Below are 22,533 nucleotides of genomic sequence, written 5' to 3' on the forward strand. Positions count from 1 at the left end.
CATCAAGAGGCTTTTTAGTTCCTCTTCACTTTCTGCCATAAGGGTGGTGTCATCTGCATATCTGAGGTTATTGATATTTCTCCCAGCAATCTTGATTCCAGCTTGTCTTTCTTCCAGTCCAGAATTTCTCATTATGTACTCTGCATAGAAGTTAAATAAGCAGGGTGACAATATACAGCCTTGATGTACTTTTCCTATTTGGAGCCAGTCTGTTGTCCATATGAAAAACAGATAGCTAGTGGAAATTTGCTGTGTGACACATGGAGCTCAACACAGTACTCTGTGACAATCTAGAGGGATGAGATGGAGTGAAAGGTGGAAGGGAGGTTCAAGAGGGAGGGGACATATGTATACCTATGGCTGATTCATGTTGATGTATGACAGACACTAACACAACATTGTAAAGCAATTATCTTCCAATTAAAAAGAAATAATTTTTTAAGAAAATAAAAAAGACTTTTAGTAAAGGAGATCCTGTGGTTTTGGATAATCACACAGCCTAACATGTAACAAGAGTACCAAAGGAGAACAGTATAGAACAAAATATTTGAATAAAAAATGGCCACAAGATTTTCCATACTTTAAGAAAATTATAAAATCACTTATGTAAGAAGCTGCTGCTACTGCTGCTGCTGCTAAGTCACTTCAGTCGTGTCCTACTCTGTGCGACCCCAGAGACGGCAGCCCACCAGTCTCCCCCGTCCCTGGGATTCTCCAGGCAAGAACACTGGAGTGGGTTGCCATTTCCTTCTCCAGTACGTAAGAAGCTAAACAAACCCAAACGATAAAAATGACAATAGGCTTCTCATTAGAAACAATGCAAGTCAGAGATATTGTGAGAACCTCTTCAAAGTTCATTAACAAAAAAGTGGGCCAGCTAGAATTTTATACCTAGAAAAAACTTCCCTTAAAAATGAAAGTGCAATAAAGACTTTTTCAGACACACACAGTCTGAAAGACAATATCACAAGAATCCCTGCATGTGTTAAAGGATATCCTTCAATGGAAGGAAAATAATGCCAGGTGAAAATTTGGATCTACAGAAAAGAATGAGGAGCATTGGAAATGGTGAAAATGTGGATAAATTTAATTTTCAAATTTCTAATCTATCTATAATATTTAAAAGCAAAGATAATAACAATGTATTATTGGGTATACAACATATCTAGTGGTAAAACAATGGCAAACAAGAGAAGGAGAGAAAGTATACAGTTCTCTTGTACAGGTGGTGGGAATGTCTATGGAAAGCACTATAATATTATTTGAAGGTGGACTGTGATGAATTTTTTAAATATACTGTAAACTGTAAAATATACTGCAAATACTAAACAAAAAGGTGTAGCTAATAAGAAATAAAAAACTAAAATAGAAACATAATATGCATCCAACCTAAAAGAAGGTAAAAAGCAAAGAAGAAAGAACAAAGAATAGATAAGACAAATAGAAAACAAACAGTAAGATACATTTAAATCCAACAACAAAAATAATAACCTTAAACAGAAATGGCCTAAACTCACCAACTAACAGACTAAGATTAGATAAAAGAAAGCAAGATTCAACTATGTATGCTATCTACAAGTATCTCACTTCGAGTAAAAAATATATATATATAGAAAGAGAGATTATAAATTTTAAAAAGGGATGAAAAAGATAAATTGCACTAATAATAATCAAAAGAAAACCCAGTGGCTAGACTAAGATCTATGTAGATTTCAGAATAAGGAATATTCCCAGGGAAAAAAAAAATCATTACATAACAATAAAGAGATTGACATATCAGGAGTACACAACAATCCTCAGTGTTTATTCAGATAAATAAAAAGTTTCAAATTGTATGAAATAAACACTAATGGAATTAGAAGGATAAGTAGACAAACTCATAATTAGATATTTCAATATCCGATTTTAATGATTAGTAAAAAAGCAGACAGAAATACAATAAGGATGTTAAACACTACAAAAACACGACCTAACAAATTAATCTAAATGGCATTTATAGAACATTGTCCATCAGCGGCAACAAAAATATACATTCTTATCAACTGCACATTTACCAAGACCACAATCTGGGCAATAAAATAAGTCTCAATAAATTCAAAAGGATTCACCTCTCCAAAGTATATTATGTAATTACACAGAATTAAGTATGAAATCAATAACAAAAAGATTTCCAACTATTTAGAAACTGAAGAGCACTTCTGATTATATATCCAAAGGAACTGAACTCTAGCCCTCAAAGAAATATCTGTATTCCCATGTTAATTGCAGCATCATTCACAACAAACAAGATATGGGAATAGATAAGATATGATGGAATAATGCCCATCAGTGGATGAATGAAGAAAATGTGGTACATACACACATTTAATTACTGTTGAGACTTTAAAAAGGAAGAAATCCTGCCATTTGCAACAAGATGGACAGATCTGCAGATGTTACACTAGGTGAAATAAGCCAGTCACAAAAACACAGACATTACACAATCTCAACTATGGAATCTAAATAATTAAACACAGAGAGTAGATGGTGGTCGCCAGGGGATAAGGGAGAAAGAAGAAGGTGGCCATTAGCGGACAAGCGAGAGGAAAACTGGGGAGGTGTTGGTGAAAAGGTACAATGTTTCAGCGACACAAAATAAATAAGTTCTGGAGATTTATGGTGCAATGTATGGCATGTGGGTAACAATACTGTACTGTATACTTACAATTTTGCTAAGACAGTAAAACTTATGTTAAGTGCTCCTACCACATAAAGAAAAGTATCTACAGCTTTTTGTATGCAAAAAAAAAAAGAAGAAAACCCAAAATGCCCTTATATCTATTAAAGAAACTGAATTTGTAGTTAAAAAGAAAAGGCCTCCAGGACCTGATAGCTTCACTAAGGAATTGTACTAAACATTTAAAGAAGAAATAATATCAGTTTTGCACAAATACTTCAAGAAAATGGAAGATAAAGAAACAACTCCCAACTTATTTTATGAGGTCAGAATTATCTTGGTAAAAACCCTGGGCAAAAAACATTAAGAAAACCAACATTTTTCATTAATAAGAACATAGACATAAAAATTCTTAATTTTATCCAAAGAAATCCAACAATCATTAAAAAAGAATAATACATAAGACCAAGTGGTGTTTTTTCCAGGAATGCAGGAATGGGTCAACATTCAAAATCAATCAACACAATTCAACATACTAACAGACTATGGAAGAAAAATCATATCATCTTCTCAACAGATGCAGAAAATGTAGCTGACAAACTTCTACATCCATTCTTGATCAAAGTGCTCAGCAAACTAGGAACAGAAGGCAACTGCCTCAACTTGATAAAGGAAAACTACAAAACATCTACAGGTAACATCAGACTAAATGATGAAAGACTAGAAGACTGGAGCAATGCCTTCTATTCAACAATATCATCTTTAGTTACATTGTCGCCCAAGTATTTTCATTTTTATGCTAGTATACATAGTATTGTTTTTAATTGTAAATATCATTATGTTTAAGTTAATTGCTAGAAATATTAAAAAAAAAGATTGTGTTTTTTGTATATTTTACCTTGTAACCTTTGAAACTCTAGCCTCACTGAATATTTCTAGTAACTTTAATATAGATTATAATTGACAGCTCAGGGACTATCGGTCTTCTATGTATTGAATACAGGGGAAACTCATGGCTGATGATGAACTAGCAAAATCCTCACCAACCGTATGAAGAAATGAATCACCATGAGAATAAAACTGCAAATAGAGTTTTACTTCTTCCTTTTCAATCAGTACATCTTTTATTTCTTCTCCATACAGCAATATAATACTATAAAATAAGAAAATCTGAGAGAACTGATTCATAGAAATTGACACACTGATTCTAAAATTTATTGGAGATACAAATGACTTCAATTATCCAAAAGCGTGTCAAAAAAAGAGAAAAACAACAAGAAAGGGAGAAGAATTACACTGCCTGATCACAACACTTATTTTACTTTTTGGGTATAATAGATAGTATATAGCAGACTGTATATAATATATAATAAATATCTGGCATAAAGACAGACATAGATACCAATGAAAGAGAACAGACACTGGAAATAATCTCACACGAATATGGTCAGTTAATTTCCAATAAAAGTGTCAAACCAATTCAATGGGAAAAGGATAATCTTTTTCAACAAGTGGTGCTAAAACAATTAGATATCTGTGTGCAGGGAAAAAAAAAAAAGAACTTTGACCCTTAGTTAACAACATGAACAAAAACATAAAATTGATCATTAGAACTAAATGTAATATCTAAAACTATAAACTTCTAGAAAAAAATGGAAAAATTACTTGTGGTTTTAGGCAAAGATTTCCTAAGTAGAACAGAGTAAGCACAAAGTAAAAAAAAAAAAACTGTTTTAAAAAAACTAATTTTATCAAATTTAAAACTTGCTCTTTAGAACACACTGTTAGGAACATGAAAAGGCAAGTAACAGACTACAAGAAAATATAGGTTAAAAAATATCTGACAGAGAACTTGTATTAATTCCATCTACCTGAAATTTTAGAAAAGGAAAAATGTAGTAAGAGGAAACAAACCATTAGTTGCCAGAGTTTGCACAGGAGTACAAGCAAAATCTGGGAGTGAGGAAAATGTTCTATATCATGAGCGTGGTGGATACTGAATTGTGTACATTTTTCAAAACTTATACAATGGTACTTCCCCAGTGACTCAGGGGTAGAGAATCTGCCTGCAGTGCAAAAGATGCGGGTTATATCCCTGGGTCAGTCAGGAAGATCCCCTGGAGAAGGAAATGGCAACCCACTCAAGTACTCTTGCTTGGGAAATCCCATGGACAGAGGAGCCTGGCGGGCTACAGTCCATGAGGCTGCAAAGGAGTCAGACACAACTGAGCAACCAAACAGTAACAAAAACAATAGTGCACTTAAAATAGGTGAATTTTATTTTATGTAAATTGTGTTAATAAAACTATAAGAATATAACAATAACATATAATCAAATATTATTAAACAGAAAATTAAAAGCACCTGTAATTAAGATATCCAGACACTCCCGTGGTTAAGACGTCTGTGCCTTAAAATGTTTACATTTTTACCTTAAAAACAATCATCGTAAATTCTACAACTTAAATCTGTAAATTGTTTTGTTGTTTCGCTCAGTCTCTCAGTCACATCTGACTCTTTGTGACCCCATGGACTGCAGCACGCTGGACTTCCTTATCCTTCACTCTTTCCCAGAGTTTGCTCAAACTCATGTCCATTGAGTCAGTGATGCCATCCAACCATCTCATCCTCTGTCGTCCCCTTCTCCTCCTGCCTTCAATCTTTCCCAGAATCAGGATCTTTACTAATGAGTTGGTTCTTCGCATCAGGTGGCCAAAGTATTGGAGCTTCAGCTTCAGCATCAACCCTTCCAATGAATATCCAGGGTTGATTTCCATTAGGATTGACTGGTTTGATTTCCTTGTTGTCCAAAGGATTCTCAAGAGTCTTCTCCAGCATGACAGTTTGGAAGCATCAATTTTTTGGCTGTACATGATCACTGGAAAAACCATAGTTTTGACTAGATAGACCTTTGTTGGCAAAGTGATATCCCTGCTTTTTAATATGCTGTCTAGGTTGATCATAGCTTTTCTTCCAAGGAGCAAGGGTCTTTTAATTTCATGGCTGCAATCCCCATCTGCAGTGATTTGGGAGCCCCCCAAAATAAAGTCTCTCACTGTTTCTATTGTTTCCCCATCTAGTTGCCATGAAGTGATGGGACTGAACGCCATGATCCTAGTTTTCTGAATGCTGAGTTTTAAGCCAACTTTTTCACTCTCCACTTTCACTTTCATCAAGAGGCTCTTTAGTTCCTCTTCTCTTTCTGCGAGCAGAGTGGTGTCATTTGCATATCTGAGGCTGTTATTTCTCCCGGCAATATTGATTCCAGCCTGTGGAATTGTTTTGTAACCCACCTCTCTTTCACTTATATGTCCTGAACATTTCTGTGTCCACAAAGAAACAGGACAACCGCAGGACTTCCAGTGGTTTCAAAATTGTCCATTGTATTCATGCAAAATAATGCATTCAGTTTCCCAGTGTTTGTTGTTGTGAGCAGTGTTGTCAAGAATCCTGCTCTCTCCCTCAATTCTAGGTCTCTCCTCTTTAGAACCTCAGTCTCACCATCTGATTCTTCCAGGTCTGACACTCCCTCAACCCCACTGCCTCCTCAGAACCTCTCACCCGCCCCACAATTTGCTGCCTTTGCTCAGTTCCCAACGCCATGGTGGGGCATCACACATCTCACTGGAAATTCCACAGACTCATTACATCTTTCCACTGCATCAGATTGGAAGAGGGCATGGCAACCCACTCTAATAGTCTTGCCTGGAGAATCCCCATGAACAGAGGAGCCTGGCCGGCTACAGTCCATGGGGTCGCAGAGTTTGACATGACTGAAAGGACTTAGCAGGTATGCACTGCATCAGACCCACTGAGCAAAACTGCACTCCATAAAATTCAACTCTTATTGAATCCAACCCCAGCCAGACAAGATTGGAGGAAACCACTGGGGGAGCTGAGTGGCCTCTCACAGTACTCAGGGCCACAAGCCTCAGGACCCCTCAGGAGCCCCTCCAGGCTGTGTGGCCATCAGACTCTATCCCTGGTCCATCCTCTGCCAGTCCAGTGCCTCTCAAACTATCTGCTGTCAAGGGCCACATATTCTTATTTCCAATCCAGTATAGACCAATATTTTTGTGAGATACGATAAAAGCATTACAGCAGTGCCAACTTTTATAGATGTTTCTAAATCTCGACTCTCGCTATCCATGCCCGCTGCACTCATGCTTTGCAATCCCAGATGACCCTCCCACACCTTCTCCTCACCTCAAACCACCAGCACCCCCACCCCGCTCCTCTCTCAGTGATAATCGTGTTTCTTCCTTCTCAGGGAAGGAACAAAGACCATCAGAAGGGCCGGGCTTTCCATACACTCTCTCCCTTCACTACAGATGAACTGGCCACGTTCCCACCGGAGCGTAAATCCTCCATTTATGCACCAGGTCTCAGTCTTCTCCACTTAAGAACACTCTTCTTTCCCTCACATCAAAGATTTTTCCCTCCACTGAATCCATCCATCTAAATGCTGTTGTTTCTCCCATCTTAAAAAAATAAATAAATAAGCCTCTCTTGATCCCGCTTTCCTGCTGCCTCCTGACTCCTCTCTCTTGGATGCTCCTTTCTCCAGTACTTCTTCTTAACCTACGCCAACCAGGCCTGCCCCACCACTCAACTGTTTTCTCAAGGTCAAAGACATCCACTTGGTAAAAACCAACAGTCAACTGTCAGTCTTTGAAGCAGACATGTGTAATGGCCCCACTCTTGTTCCCTGGGCCCACCTCTGATTTCAGCCACAGCTGTGATAGAAAGTTCCATGCTCATTAACAGCGTTCCTCGCCAAGCACCCACCTCACCTCTCTGCTCTTCTGTCTCAAGGCTTTCTCCCACCGGAGCCTGCGAAGCACAGAAGCAGAGGGGAAGTTAACATTCCCAGGAAAACTCTGAACCAGTGGGGGGCCAGATGAATGTCCCAGCTTCCCATCACCTGTACAGATGAGTCTGGGGACACTCAGGCCCCTTCTCAAATGTCTCAGTGGAGCTGACCCCATAATCCAGAGCAATGGCCTCAGTCACATACCCTTGAATGGCTTCTTTCTCACTTCTAACATGCTCCCATTCCTCTCTCTTGGATCACCTCCAAATAAATACCTGTACTGAATGCCTTGTTCACAGGTTCTGCTTTTAAAGGAACCCACACTAAGGTGATCCTTATCTAATTTACCAACCACATTTGACATGGCTGACCATCCTCTCCACTTGAAACAGATTCTCACTTGGCTTCTAGGACGTGAACTCTCCGGTTTTTCCTCCTACCTCCCTGCTTGCTCCTTGTAAGTCTCTGCTGGTCCTCCTTCCTGTCCCCTGGGTTCTTGGCCACTTCTTTTCCACACCTGTGCTTACTCCTTAGTGGGGATGTGAGCCAGTATCATGGTTTTAAATATCACCCGAGGGCTTCCTTGATGGCTCAGTGGTAAAGCCGATGCAGGAGGCGCAGGTTCGATCCCTGATCCGGGAAGAGCCCACATGCCGTGGAGCAGCTGAGCCCAAGCACGACAAGTGTTCAGCCTGTGCTCTAGAACCTGGGAGCCGCAACTATGGCGTCCATACGCTGCAACTACCGAAGCCCACATACCTGTGCTCCACAACAGAAGACACGGCGGTGAGAAGCCCACCCATGGCAACTAGAGAGCAGCCCCCGCTCATCACAGCTAGAGAAAAGCCCATACAGCAACGAAGACCCAGCATAGGCAAAAATGAATACAATAATAAATAAGCATCACCCAAATGTTTACAACTTTCAAAACTCTATATCAAGACCAAATCTTTCCTTTAAACTCCAAACTCAGACATTTAACTACCCGCTCGACATCCCTACAAGGATGTGTAAAAGACATCTTAGACTTGATGCTACAAAGCTCGACTCCTGGTCCCCTTCCCATGCCAACCCTCACCTGACCAAACCTAGTCTTTCCAGTGTCTTCTCTCCAAGTTCATGGCAACTCCTTCCTTCTGGCACTCAAGCCAAAATCCTTCCAATGACCCCTGACAGCTCTCTTTGTCTCATACTCCATCCAACTAGTGGATTCTGTCAGTTCTAGCTAATGCATGTCATATAAAGACGAGTGAGCATGTGTGTGGGTATGTGTCTCCAAATGCTGACTAGTTCTCACCACCGCTATTGCTCCTCTCCTGAATCAAGCTATGATCATTGGTCACCAACACTCTACCCAACTGGGGTCACCCTTCATCCACCTTTCACCAATTCTCAAAAAAGCAGCTGAGCAAATGTATATTAGATCCTACAATGCAGGAGACCCAGGTTTGATTCATGGGTTAGGAAGATTCCCCTGGAAACAGAAATGGCAACCCACTCCAGTATTCTTGCCTGGAGAATCCCATGGACAGAGAAGCCTGGCAGGCTTCTGGACTACTGCAGTCCATGGGGTCACAAGAGTTGGACATGATTTAGCGACTAAACCACCACCACCAGTACTGTCAAAACGTATATTAGATCACATTGCACCAATCGTCAAAACCCTTCACTGCTTCAAATCCCACTGAGAGTAAAATGCAGTCTTCACGCCAGCTCCCAGGACCACCCCACCTGGCCCTCCAGCGTCTCCCCCACCTCACCTCCTGCTCCCCTTCTCTCACCCTGTTCTAGGCACACTGGCCTTCTCCTTGCCATTCTCACTTACACCAGGCACATTCCTGGATCTTCCTTTTCATACAATTTGAGGACTTCAGGGGTAAGACTTGAGTGGAAAATTTGTGTTTTAATTTGGCATGTTAGTTGCAAGAGGTGTTTTTTTTTTTTTTAATCAACTGTGTCAATTTTAGACTTATTCAAACCACCCAAGTTTACTGCAAAAGGACTGAATCCCCATTCATGGGATCTGTTGGAATCTGTTCCAAAAACACTAAGAATTATTTTTTAAAACTTGCCTGGTTATTATAATCGATAAACTAACATGCAATTACCGCTCTACTCCTATGGTAAACTACTAATATTATGCAGAATAATTTTTAATTGCTTAATAATCATCCTACTATATACATCTGTAGCTCCATTCAAAATTATAGTTTAAATAATCCACCAGTGGCCATAAGATAAGCTTGTTTCTTTAACCCTACTTAGGAAATGACCTTGGATTCAGATAGCACTGAACAGGGTCTGGTAGTGCACACGTACCCTCTATCTGTGTCATCTCTGGGCTTCAAGGACTTTGTTTGTGATCTGTAATTAATGAATTATAAAAAAAAATAAAAAAGCTTTCTAGACACCACGCCAACAATCAATGAATTTATCCAGGTCCTTGCAGAAGGAGAAGAATATTTATTCAATCAAGCACTCACAGTTCATCTAACCTAGCCTCCCCCATTTCCTATAAGAGCAAACGTGATGAGAGAAAATTCCAAGAGTGTTTCATTTAAGAGGTGCTAGAATTTTCAGTACTACGAGACAAACAGAAGATCTCCAAGTCCTTTCTGTATACAAGGGAGGTGTTCGCTAAGAAAAGAAAAAGCAACAGTTTTGATAAACTTTAGGTAAATTCCAAAATAACTCATTTGTTCTCTATGCTTGGGTTTCTTCATGTGCAAAATGTAGGCTTTTCATTGCGGATTAAAACCTGAGCCTCATAAATATCCCAACAGGGACAGCCTGAAAGGGCCCAGTACCCTGAGGGTCTGAAATTATTTCTGAGCTCCTGCCTTTAAAACTGTGTTTGCTTGGGACAAATAAAGAACAATGAAAAGTCAAACTCCACACTTGATAATTGTCAGTAATTCAAAAGGTGATAAAACTCTGTGTTTACAATGTCAACATGACTCAAAAAAATTCTAATTAACGTTCTTTCAAGTAAAAAAGATGCCCTGCATTTTCACAGAATCCTTTGGAGCAACAGTCATTTTCACAACAGCCAGTTGAGCTCCTTAACTCAGTCACAGCATCAAAAAGAAAACATAATGTTGGCCGCAAGAGTAATCAAAAGAACACTGTTTCACTAGTTATCACCAACACATACAAGGGTGAACGGAAGAAGGAGAGCCATTTCTCATTCCAACCCAAACAATCAATTTTTGTCAAATGCATCTGACGAAGAGAAGGTGAAAGGGATAAACAGAAGAGAATCCCTTTCTTCATAATTAGAACCTAGTTACTGGGTAGATAAAATAATATTATTAGAAAAAAAATTTTTTCTTGTTAAAGATAATCAGTTAAAATTAAAGAATTTCAAGTTAATCAGACTCAGATGTTTCAAAAGATTCTAAATACACACTGCTAATCTGGTAACGCCCCACTGCTTCTAATGACATGTTATTGAATTTGCAGGCAGTGACACAGATGAAGTCAGTCCTTTTCGCTGTAACCAAACCGGGTCAGCTGGGGAGCTGCCAAGCATACTCTGTGGAAAACAAAAGCCCGGAACAGAGTTCTAAGTGTCTCCCAACACAGTGACTGAGAACTTGCAAGTTGTTTCGAGAGATCTTAAATGTTCTAACCAAGAAAAAGAGATAGCCCTGACGTGCCGTGATGCAGGTGTAAGGTATGGTGGTAATCATTTGTTCGTGTATCAGATCAACCCTTTGTACATCTTCAACTCACACATGTTGTATGTCAATTATATCTCAATGAGGCTGGAAAATGAAGATACAAAAAGAATGATTTTTTTTAAACCTGAATTACATGCAGGTGCAACCAGAATGTTCTAAGTTAGTTAGTTAACTTAGTTAATGTTCAGATAGTTCTAAGAGGCCACATCACCATCTCCAAATAAGCCACGGAGACCTTTGGTTATTTCCTACACCAGTTATTATCCAGCCCAGGGAGACCCCAGGGGATTTCTACCCCATTTCAATAGATTCTCAAGCCATATTGGTCGCTGGACCCCGAAACCAAATGACAGAGAACCACAGGGCTAACTAGTCCCACTGCCTCCCTCTCACGTGGGTGACAGCCGTTAATTAGCCCTTGTTTGTCACAGCTCCAATCTCTCCCCCTCCCTCAGCTTCCCCCTGGAGCCTTTCAATAAACTCAAATCTCCTCTTAAATCTTGTCCTGGAATGCTAAGCTGCCTTCTCATTTCCTTGCGTCTCCCACATACTCCTTGACAGAACAGCCCGTATTCCCTAGCTCCGCCTCTTCACCCCTCTTTACAGCATAATCCCTCTGGTCCAGCTGGCTCAGCTGCCGCGACACTACCTGGCTAACCTGCGTGGCAAGTCACCCGCCACCATGTCATAGCCATTGGAAGGCTTTTGCTCACTCCTCATCCTGTCTGATCTCTTGGCTTCAGGACACGGAAAGCATTGCCTTTGCCTCTGTGACCACACCCTCCCTGGGCTCTGCTCCTGTCTCCCTGCTTTCACTCAGGATGTTCTAATTATCCACCCTCAGCAGCAGCAGTACCCCTAACGCTTTGGTTGTCCTGTTTTCTTACTCCACTCACTCTCCTTGAGTGACTACTCACTTGGAAGGTGCCTCTAAAGCATACTCACCAGTGCCTCTCCCGAATCTAAAACCACCCACTCCCTGGAGAGCTCTCGACTCCTATTTCCGACAGCCTATCTCCATTCTCTGTCCAAAAGTCCCACATGCATCTTAAATGTGTCCCCAGAACAACTTAGCATCTTGTCCTCCAAATGTGCTTTTTCTCTCACCGTCTGTTTTAAACAATGAGAGCTTCATGGAACCAGCTGCCTAATCTTGAGAACTCTAAAATCTTTTATTTCTCCTTTATCCTCTATATCTAAGATCTCTAAGCCATGGATTCTATCTGTAAATTATCTCTTCTATCTCTATGTCCCCCACGCAGTGCCTGAGCTCAACCCCTGAATGCTCAGGGCTTGGCTTGGCTTTTGCTTGGCTTGGTCTGATAACTGCTAACTCATCTCTCCCTCCCCCATCCCTCTCTCCCCTCACCTACATTCCGCAGGGTTCCCTCCCAGGTTAATTACAGTTTCTTGAGCAGAAGAGAAAAAGGCAGAAGTACAGTGAGCCATGAGGGACTGGCTCATTTGCCTGAGTAAGCCCATAGGAATCTAACGCATCAGCCAGGGGACTGTGACTTGCTGCCTAAAAGATAAATTAAATCCTTCCTAGTAGAGTAAATGAGGTGCTCTGGGGAGGAGGCTCCAGTCCAGCTCACTCCCCCAAATAATTTCCACGTGAGCATCACCCCTGCACCCTGCTTGCCCCGGAGGTACCCTGCCTCTCTTCCTTCCCACCACGCAGATGCTTCCTCTTATTTCTAGGCCCAGCTCAAATGTAATCTGCTGCCGGTAACTCTTCCTGTCCCACCAGGTGGAGTCCTTATCACTGTCCCCCAGTGTCTCCACACAACTCTGTGAGCCCCTCTCCTGGCATTTAGTACCCATTTCCATTATGTAATGACCATAGCGTCATCTCCTAACTGTGAGAACCAAGGAAGTGCTTGGCCTACAGCAGAAACTCAGTAAGCAAACACCTTTTCAGCGGTGAGTGCTGACTCAAGTGAAGAGGTGATTTTGCCCTGCCTTAGGCCTGTTGCCTATGGCAAACATGGGGTGATTTCATGAGGTGTTCATTTGTGCTTTCTTCTGGCTTGCTATTGCTGTCAGCACTTTTCCTTTCCTTCCCAAGAAGGCAGACAACTGCATGTGTGGCTTTCTGGACTCTGTGGCCAGAGTTACAGGAGATGTCATGGTTCTGTATATTGCTGGGTTGTAAACAGAAGTTGCAAGGTATCCACAAGAGGCCCCACCCAGTGGTTTGCGGAAGAAAGCCAATGCCCAAGGGGAAAGATATGCCTCAAGCCCAGGCGAACTTACAGGACTGGACTCTATCAGAAACACTGTGTCTGGATGGGTGGGTGTGCGGGAAAGCCGCCCCAGAAAGCCTGCAGTGGAGGCACACTCTGCACTGTCTCCCAGAGTGGTCAGTGCCATAAAGGCTGGCAGCGTCGGCTGACTCCACCTAGCTGCTCCTTCAGTCTTCAGCTGCAGCGCGTCAAACTATGCATCTGTCTTTACGGAGCCAACTGTGCACAACAGACTGGGCCTCATCCACAATGTGCGGCCTTAAGTTAACCTGGGATTCTTTTATGATCTCTTGGATCGGGCAAAGTTACTTCAGTAATGATTCAGACTGAATTTTCGCTCCAATGGGTCACCGATTCTCAGTGTAATTTAGAGAAATAAAGCAATGTGACCTAAAGTAACACTGTGATCTAAAATCAATGCCTAGTATACAATGATCATTTAAATCCCCAGGAAAATTACAGGATTCCTCATGGCATCATTGAAAGAGCGTTGGGACATAGAATTGGCCCATTCTTACTTTGAACACACATTATCTAATATACCAAGATGCTATTATACAGAAATGAAATTTCTTCCACATATATATATCTGTTTAAAGCTATTAGAAAGTCATCTTTTGGTATGTGCTGTGACAGATCTCTTCAAATCATATTGGTTTGCAAAACCAAAGGCAGAAACAATCCAGGATGACCAATTTCAGTTTTTAAATTTAAAAAAAAAATTTTTTTTAATTAGAGGATAACTGCTTTACAATATCGTGTTGGCTTCTGCCATACATCAGTATGAATCAGCCATAGGCATACATATGACCCCTCCCTCTTGAACCTCCCTCCCACCTCCCCACCCCATCCCACCCCTCTAGGGTGTCACAGAGCACTGCGTTTCAACTCCCTGCTTCATACAGCAAATTCCCACCAGCTATCTAGGTGGCGCTAGTGATAAAGAACCCATCTGACAATGCTGGAGCCTTAAGAAATGTGGGATCGTTCCCTAGGTCAGGAAGATCCCCTGGAGGAGGGCATGGCAACCCACTCCAGTATTCTTGCCTGGAGAATCCCATGGATTGAGGAGCTTGGTAGGCTACAGTTCGTAGAGGTGCAAAGAGTCGGACACGACTGAAGTGACTTAGCACTCAGGCATCTTTTTCACCATGTACATATGGTAATGTATGTATTTCAACACTACTCTCTATTCGGCCTACTCTCTCCTTCCCCCACCATGTCTATGAGTCTGTTCTCTATTTCTGCATCGCCATCGCTGCCTTGCAAATAGGTTCATCAGTACGATTTTTCTAGAGTCCATGCTGCTGCTGCTAAGTCGCCTCAGTCGTATCCAACTCTGTGCGACTCCATAGACGGCAGCCCACCAGGCTCCTCCGTCCCTGGGATTCTCCAGGCAAGAACACTGGAGTGGGTTGCCATTTCCTTCTCCAATGCATGAAAGTGAAAAGTGAAAGTGAAGTCGCTCAGCCGAGTCCATATATATGTGTTAAAATACAGTATTTGTTTTTCTCTTTCTGACTTACTTCATTCTGTATAATAGGCTCTGGGTTCATCCCTGGAGAAACCATAATCGAAAAAGACATATGTACCCCAATTCCAGTTTTGCAAGACAGTAGAATCTAGGAGAAGGAAATGACAACTCACTCCAGTATTCTTGCCTGGAGAATCCCAGGGACAGAGGAGCCTGGTGGGCTGCCGTCTATGGGGTCGCACAGAGTCTGACACGACTGAAGCGACTCAGCAGCAGCAGCAGAATCTAGGAAGAAAGCTGACATCTGGGGAAATGCAATTCTCAATAATGGCCACGAGGTGGCAGAGTAGCTCTGTACACCAGAAACCTAATGCTAGCAATCAATAGTTCTGTAGTTTAGGATTTGTTAGATAATCCCGAAGATAGTTAATATAGGACAATTGGAAAGCCTGTTTCTAGGGGACTTTTCTGCTGAGGAATTTATCCTCATATTATTAACATCCTTCTGATATTGAAGCTGAAACTCCAATACTTTGGCCACCCGATGTGAAGAACTGACTCATTCGAACAGACCCTGATGCTGAAGATTGAGGGTGCGAGGAGAAGGGGACAACAGAGGATGAGATGGCTGGATGGCATCACTGACTCAATGGACATGAGTTTGGGTAAACTCCAGGAGTTGGTGATGGACAGGGAGGCCTGGCGTGCTGCGGCTCATGGGGTCACAAAGAGTCGGACACGACTGAGCGACTGAACTGACTTTTTTAAAGGCATGCTCTCCAGGAACCTTCCTGAAGCCTGAACAGTTTTCAGATATTGAAGGCTGGCCTTCCACGCCAGTGGAGGACCAATTCCTGTGACCAGGCCTGGCCCCGCTCACCAGCACAAAGTCACCCCTGAGTAGAGGGCGAATTTGAAGCCCCCTTAATCTCAAGACCCTGATCGAACCTCCCAAGAGGAAGAAAGGAATGCAAAGCTCAATGTTAATGCTAAACAGTTCTCAATGCTCAGTGTTAAACATTTCCGCAAAGGCAGACTCAGTGACCTCCTGATCTGAGTCTAGCCTTTCAGTGACAAGAGCCCACGGTCTTCAAACCGCTTCCCACAATGTGCATCAGCACACCTTCTGCAGGGAGAAGGGAAAACCCACAGATGGCCCTGGAAAATTGCTCTGAACTCATGAAAGTAAACACCTAACTGGATAGTAATTAGAGGCAACAAAAAAAATCAAAGTTTAGAAGATACTAGAGGAAAAAACAAGGACAGACATAAATAACTGGAGGTACGTGTTACCTGGGCCTGAGCAGCTAATGAGCTTGTCTGCCTGGCACCCTCACACAATCCTGTGAGCTGCCATACACTCTAGAGTTACATCCCTTTTTTCTTAGAGTAGCTGAGTGGGTTCTATTGTCTCCAGTAAAAACCCTGGTTATTACAGAAGACAAGGAAACAAACGGAATTCCTAAATCACTGAATAGCAAAAAGGGAATCAGAGAGAGAGAGAGACAGAAAAATGAGAGGCCAGCAGAGGAATGCCTGAAGGACGTGGAATGGGTGTATCCAACTTTCAATGTTGTCAGGCTGTTTGTTACTAAGACATAACTTTCCACTGCTCTGAAACATCCACCCGCTTTCAACATGTTCAAATGGCTTTCAAGCGAATGAACCGCAGGTGCTTGTGTACACGAAGAAAAATGGATTCGGTCCCTCATCTGTGTCAGTGCAGGGTGGACATGGGAGCAGCCATCCGCAATAAGACTGCAGCGATCAAGAGACACTCCGAAGCAGGAAGGAGAGCTGGAAGAGACTGATAAGCCGCCTCTGGGAATTTGATTTCTATTATTTGTATGGAGAAGCGACATGGAGCAGGACCCTATGGTCCTTGTCCCCCACGTCCTCTGTTTGCCTTTGTCTGTGGAAAACCTTTCGTCGAAGAGTAAGTTTAATCAGAGAGGTGAGCAAATGCAGAGGCAAAGGAAAACGGTGAAAGAACAAGTACTAGGAGTTTAGCCATTACACACTGGCAAGGACCTTTAGTTCCTTCTCAAGGGCTACAGATAATATTCTGAGATGTAACCTGTGAGCTGTCTTATAGATACTGAAACCCCCATCAGGTGGAAGAAGTTAATTACATGACGACCAGGCTATAGCCACGACATAAGCTGCCACGATTCTAAGAATGAGCTTCAAGGAAATGGGAACAAACCAACCATGGAACTGAAGGCTACCTGTAAAGCAATCGAGAGGATGGCGATCAGACCGCTGACGACCAATTTCAGGATGACTGTCAGAGCTGACTGTGCTGTTTCCATATGTTGCCCACTCCCTTAGCCTATGAAAGCTCTTGCCCCTGAATGTCAGTGGGAGGAGGTAGCCTTTGAACAGAAGTCTGCTCCCCTCCCTGGTTGCCAGCATCCAAAATAAAGCAAACTTTCCTTTCCCCAACGTTGCTTCTAATCAGCTTTTGAGCAGTGAGCTGCTGGACCCCACTTTGAGTTGCAGGAGAATGTGGGAGTAAAAAACTTGAGCTGACTTCTAAGTTCCAAGGGAACAAGCTGCTTCTAGCCCAGTGGTTCTCAGACGTGGCTGCATCAGAATCACCTGGAGGGCTGATTACAGCAATGCTGAGCTGTGCAGGTTTATCAGTCAGCAGGTCTGGCACAAGGACTCATAACTGACATTTCTCACAAGTTCGATGTAACATCAATGCTGCTGGTTCAGTGACCACACTTTGTCAACCACTGTTCTAACCCCTGAAAGTAGGTCTCATTAAGCTGGGGCATATGATAAGCTGAGACAGGCAGGACGCAAGCCTGTGAGCCAGGGAGAGATTATTTTTGTTCAGTTATCTACTATCTAAAATTTATTTTTGTAGAAAAGTTTTCTTAGATTTTGCCATCAATGCACTGCCAGTAGGTACAAATTGGTATAATCTCCTCAAAGGGAAACTTGGTAACATTAAAATATCAATATCAAATGAGTATATCCCTTGTAAGCTCCTTCAGCTCAGAGACCTTTTTCTGTTTTAATCTCTGATATAGCCTAAGCAGGGTTTCCCTGGTGGCTCAGTGGTAAAGAATCCGCCTGCAATGTCAGAGATGCAGGTTCAATCCCTGGGTCAGGAAGATTCCCTGGAGAAGGAAATGGCAACCCACTCCAGTATCCTTTCCTGTGAAATCCCATGGACAGAGGAACCCAGCAGGCTATAGCCCATGGGGTCACAAGAGTAGGACACAACTTAGCAAATAAACCACCATCACATATCCCAAGCAACTAGAACAATATCTGGCACATAGTAGGTGCTGAATAAATGTTTTCTGAATGAAAAAAAAAAAAAAAAAAGAATCGATCCCTTGACTCAGAAGTTTCACATCTAGAAGTAAATAAGCAGTATGGAAAATAAATCCAACCATATTCATGGCAGTATTTTTCTAATCTTTTGCTTCTCCATGAAAAGATGATTGACAAAATATGTCATAAAATAATCACCGTCCATGAGACAGCCTTCACAACGTACTATTTAGTGAAAAGGCAGCTTAGTATTGGCACATGTTACTGGACTCATTTTGTTCTACTCAACATGCCAGTCTAGCCACTGATTTTTAGCATCTATGAGTATAAACCAACACACTGCCTTCTTGACAATTTTTGTTATAGCAAATAATACAATAATTTCTCTTAATCTCAGTATCATCATATGCTTAATGGGGATAAAAATAAAGATTTACAAAACATATTTCTTTAAGGGCTTAATGAAACTAGTTCTTGGAAACAAAGATATTACCAAGCACATGTCCAGTTTTGTGGGGATGCTAGGCTATGTGCCATCATATACCAATACAACAAACACCATACCCCTTTTCAAATAATTGGTTATTAGAATACAGCAATGTGTTTAGTAAATACTTTCAAAAAAGAAAAAACCAGAGCACCAAGTAGTGTTTATATACCAATATACTGAATATATGGGTATACAGATGGTGGTCTATTCATACATCAAATGTGAACTCAGGCCATGTGGAGTACAGAGCTGATATGCATGTGCCCTTTGCACAACAGACAAATGGAAGCTCCAGATTAAATATCACCAACAAACTAAATTTAATTACCTATGTCAGCTCCAAAAGACAAATATTCCTTAGATTCCAAAATCAAAGAAAGCCCAAGCCTCAGCAACCCAATGGGGTTTTAGTCTCAGTTTTAGGGACGATGGGACTACACAAAGATGAATAAAGGGCACTGAAGCTCCATCCAGAACCCTGGCCAAAATGAAGTGCAGACCACTTTGAAGAACACTCTTGCAAGCATAAAATAAGACTGACACAGCCTGCTCACTAGCCCACAGAAACAGCAAAGACATTGCTGTGTGCCCCAGACATGGCTGAGTTAAAACATCCATGAAAAATGGAAATTCTAAGCTCACACAGGTGAGGGGTCTAAGTTTTTTCTCCATGCATAGCTTAAAAAGGCAGATGAATAGTTAATATAAAAAGTGATCCAAGCCCACTAAATCCCTAGGGATCTAATAAACACATCATGAAAATCTTTATCCTGAGCAAGTCTTCCACAGCTCAGGGCTTCCAAGAAACTCTCACTAAAGATAAACTACCAAAATTAAATATCACAGACCACAGAGGAAATGAAAAATCATCATAAGTGAATCAGCAGACACCAAAATTGACACAGCAGGAAGGAAAAACAATAGACTAGAAAAGAATCATGCCTTTAAATAATTTAGAAACCATAGTGAAGAAATAAGATACCACAAGAACAAAATTTTTAAAAGTAAACAAATGAGAATTTTTTTAAGGAAAATTATCACTGAAATGAAAAATGTTCGATAGGTTAAATAGCAGAGTAAGTTTAAGAAGAATTGCTTAAGTAGAAGACATTTGAAGAAATTATGAGATGGAGAAGGGAGGGAAGAAAAGAGAAAGAATAATTATGACTGGATGAGTGGTTAATAGACATGAAACACAGAAAGAGAAGCTTCAATACGTCAGCCTAATAATGTTTAGGAAGGAAAGAAGTTGGGGGAATGTATATAGAGAGAGGTAATGTCCAACCTAGATATATATTGCAAAGCAGAGATATTACTTTGCCAACAAAGGTCCATCTAGTCAAGGCTATGGTTTTTCCTGTGGTCATGTATGGATGTGAGAGTTGGACTGTGAAGAAAGCTGAGTGCCGAATAATTGATGCTTTTGAACTGTGGTGTTGGAGAAGACTCTTGAGAGTCCCTTGGACTGCAAGGAGATCCAACCAGTCCATCCTAAAGGAGACCAGTCCTGGGTGTTCATTGGAAGGACTGATGCTGAAGCTGAAACTCCAGTACTTTGGCCGCCTCATGGGAAAAGCTGACTCATTTAAAAAGACCCTGATGCTGGGAGGGATTAAGGGCAGGAGGAAAAGGGGATGACAGAGGATGAGATGGCTGGATGGCATCACCGACTCGATGGACGTGAGTTTGAGTGAACTCCGGGAGGTGGTGATGGACAGGGAGGCCTGGCGTGCTGTGATTCATGGGGTCGCAAAGAGTGGGACACCACTGAGCCACTGAACTGAACTGAACTGAATGTCAGGGAATGTTTAACAGTAGGATTCCCGTGTGCTGTTTCCTATCTCTCTTGAATCCTCTGTTCCTTATCAGTTCCTGATAGGAGCAAGCCACTCCCAGGCCTGAGGTCAAAGAGATGGGATTCTTGCATAGGATTTCCTTCATTAGCTTTTCCATTTGGTGAAAGGGATTATCTACAACCCTCTTTTGATATGGATTGCCTTTTGGCCTTATGGCCTCTATTGCTCTTCTTTCCTTGGTAACTTGTAAAGCCTGGTCTTCTGATCTTTATCTGAAGAAGCTACATGGTAATATGGTATATATACTCACACAGAATTCAATAAAGCACCCTTGTTCCATCAGACTTGGGTCTCCGTGTCCTTCCTTCTCTCTCTCTCTCTCTCTCTCTCTCTCTCTCTCTCTCTATTTCTGGCTGATTCCCTGGAGCACAAAGGCCGGCTACGTAACTGAGGGAATATTAGCCTCTTTCCTCCTTTCACTTTATCTTCGCCTCCAGACCACCAAGTTTCAGTCCATTAAAGGACCCCAACAACATAATACACAAAGAGATAATGCCTAAGAACTTTCCAGAATTAGAAAGCTGAGAATCAAGATTGAAATGTACTCAAGATAAATAAAAATAAACCTCATAAAAATACTTAGTTATAAATCTAACAAAGTATTACAAGATCTCTATGGAGTAAACTATAAGTCTTTGATGAAGGAAAGCATAAAAGAACTAATTAAATGGAAGATAACACTCTGTTCATAGATAGGAAGACTCAATATTTTCAAGATGTCTGGTCTTGATCTATACATTCAAAGCAATCTCAATAAAAATCTCATCAAGTTATATTTGCTTCTCTTCTTTTCACAGCTATTTGTAAGGCCTGTGAAAAGAAGAGAAGCAAAAAGCAAAGGAGAAAAGGAAAGATATAAGCATCTGAATGCAGAGTTTCAAAGAATAGCAAGGAGAGATAAGAAAGCCCTCCAAAGTGATCAATGCAAAGAAATAGAGGAAAACAACAAAATGGGAAAGACCAGACATCTCTTCAAGAAAATCAGAGACACCAAGGGAACATTTCATGCAAAGATGGGCTCAATAAAGGACAGAAATGGTATGGACCTAACAGAAGCAGAAGATATTAAGAAGAGGTGTCAAGAATACACAGAAGAACTGTACAAAAAAGATCTCCATGACCAAGATAATCACAATGGTATGATCACTCACCTAGAGCCAGACATCCTAGAATGTGAAGTCAAGTGGGCCTTAGAAAGCATCACTATGAACAAAGTTAGTGGAGGTGATGGAATTCCAGTGGAGCTATTTCAAATCCTGGAAGGTGATGCTATGAAAGTGCTGTACTCAATATGCCAGCAAATTTGGAAATCTCAGCAGTGGCCACAGGACTGGAAAAGGTAGGTTTTCATTCCAATCCCAAAGAAAGGCAATGCCAAAGAATGCTCAAACTACCACACAATTGCACTTATCTCACATGCTAGAAAGTAATGCTCAAAATTCTCCAAGCCAGGCTTCAGCAATATGTGAACTGCGAACTTCCAGATGTTCAAGCTGGTTTTTGAAAAGGCAGAAGAACCAGAGATCAAATTTCCAACATCCGCTGGATCATCAAAAAAGCAAGAGAGTTCCAATAAAACATCTATTTCTGTTTTATTGACTATGCCAAAGCCTTTGACTGTGTGGATCACAATAAACTGTGGAAAATTCTTTAAGGGACGGGAATACCAGACCACCTGACCTGCCTCTTAAGAAACCTGTATGCAGGTCAGGAAGCAACAGTTAAAACTGGACATGGAACAACAGACTGGTTCCAAATAGGAAAAGGAGTATATCAAGGCTGTATATTGTCACCGCGCCTATTTAACTTCTATGCAGAGTACATCATGAGAAACGCTGGGCTGGAAGAAGCACAAGCTGGAATCAAGATTGCCAGGAGAAATATCAATAACCTCAGATATGCAAATGACACCACACTTATGACAGAAAGTGAAGAGGAACTAAAAAGCCTGTTGATGAAAGTGAAAGAGGAGAGTAAAAAAGTTGGCTTAAAGCTCAGCATTCAGAAAACTAAGATCATGGCAT

This window comes from Capra hircus, chromosome 10 (genome assembly GCF_001704415.2).
Source record: "Capra hircus breed San Clemente chromosome 10, ASM170441v1, whole genome shotgun sequence".
Lineage (NCBI taxonomy): Eukaryota > Metazoa > Chordata > Mammalia > Artiodactyla > Bovidae > Capra > Capra hircus.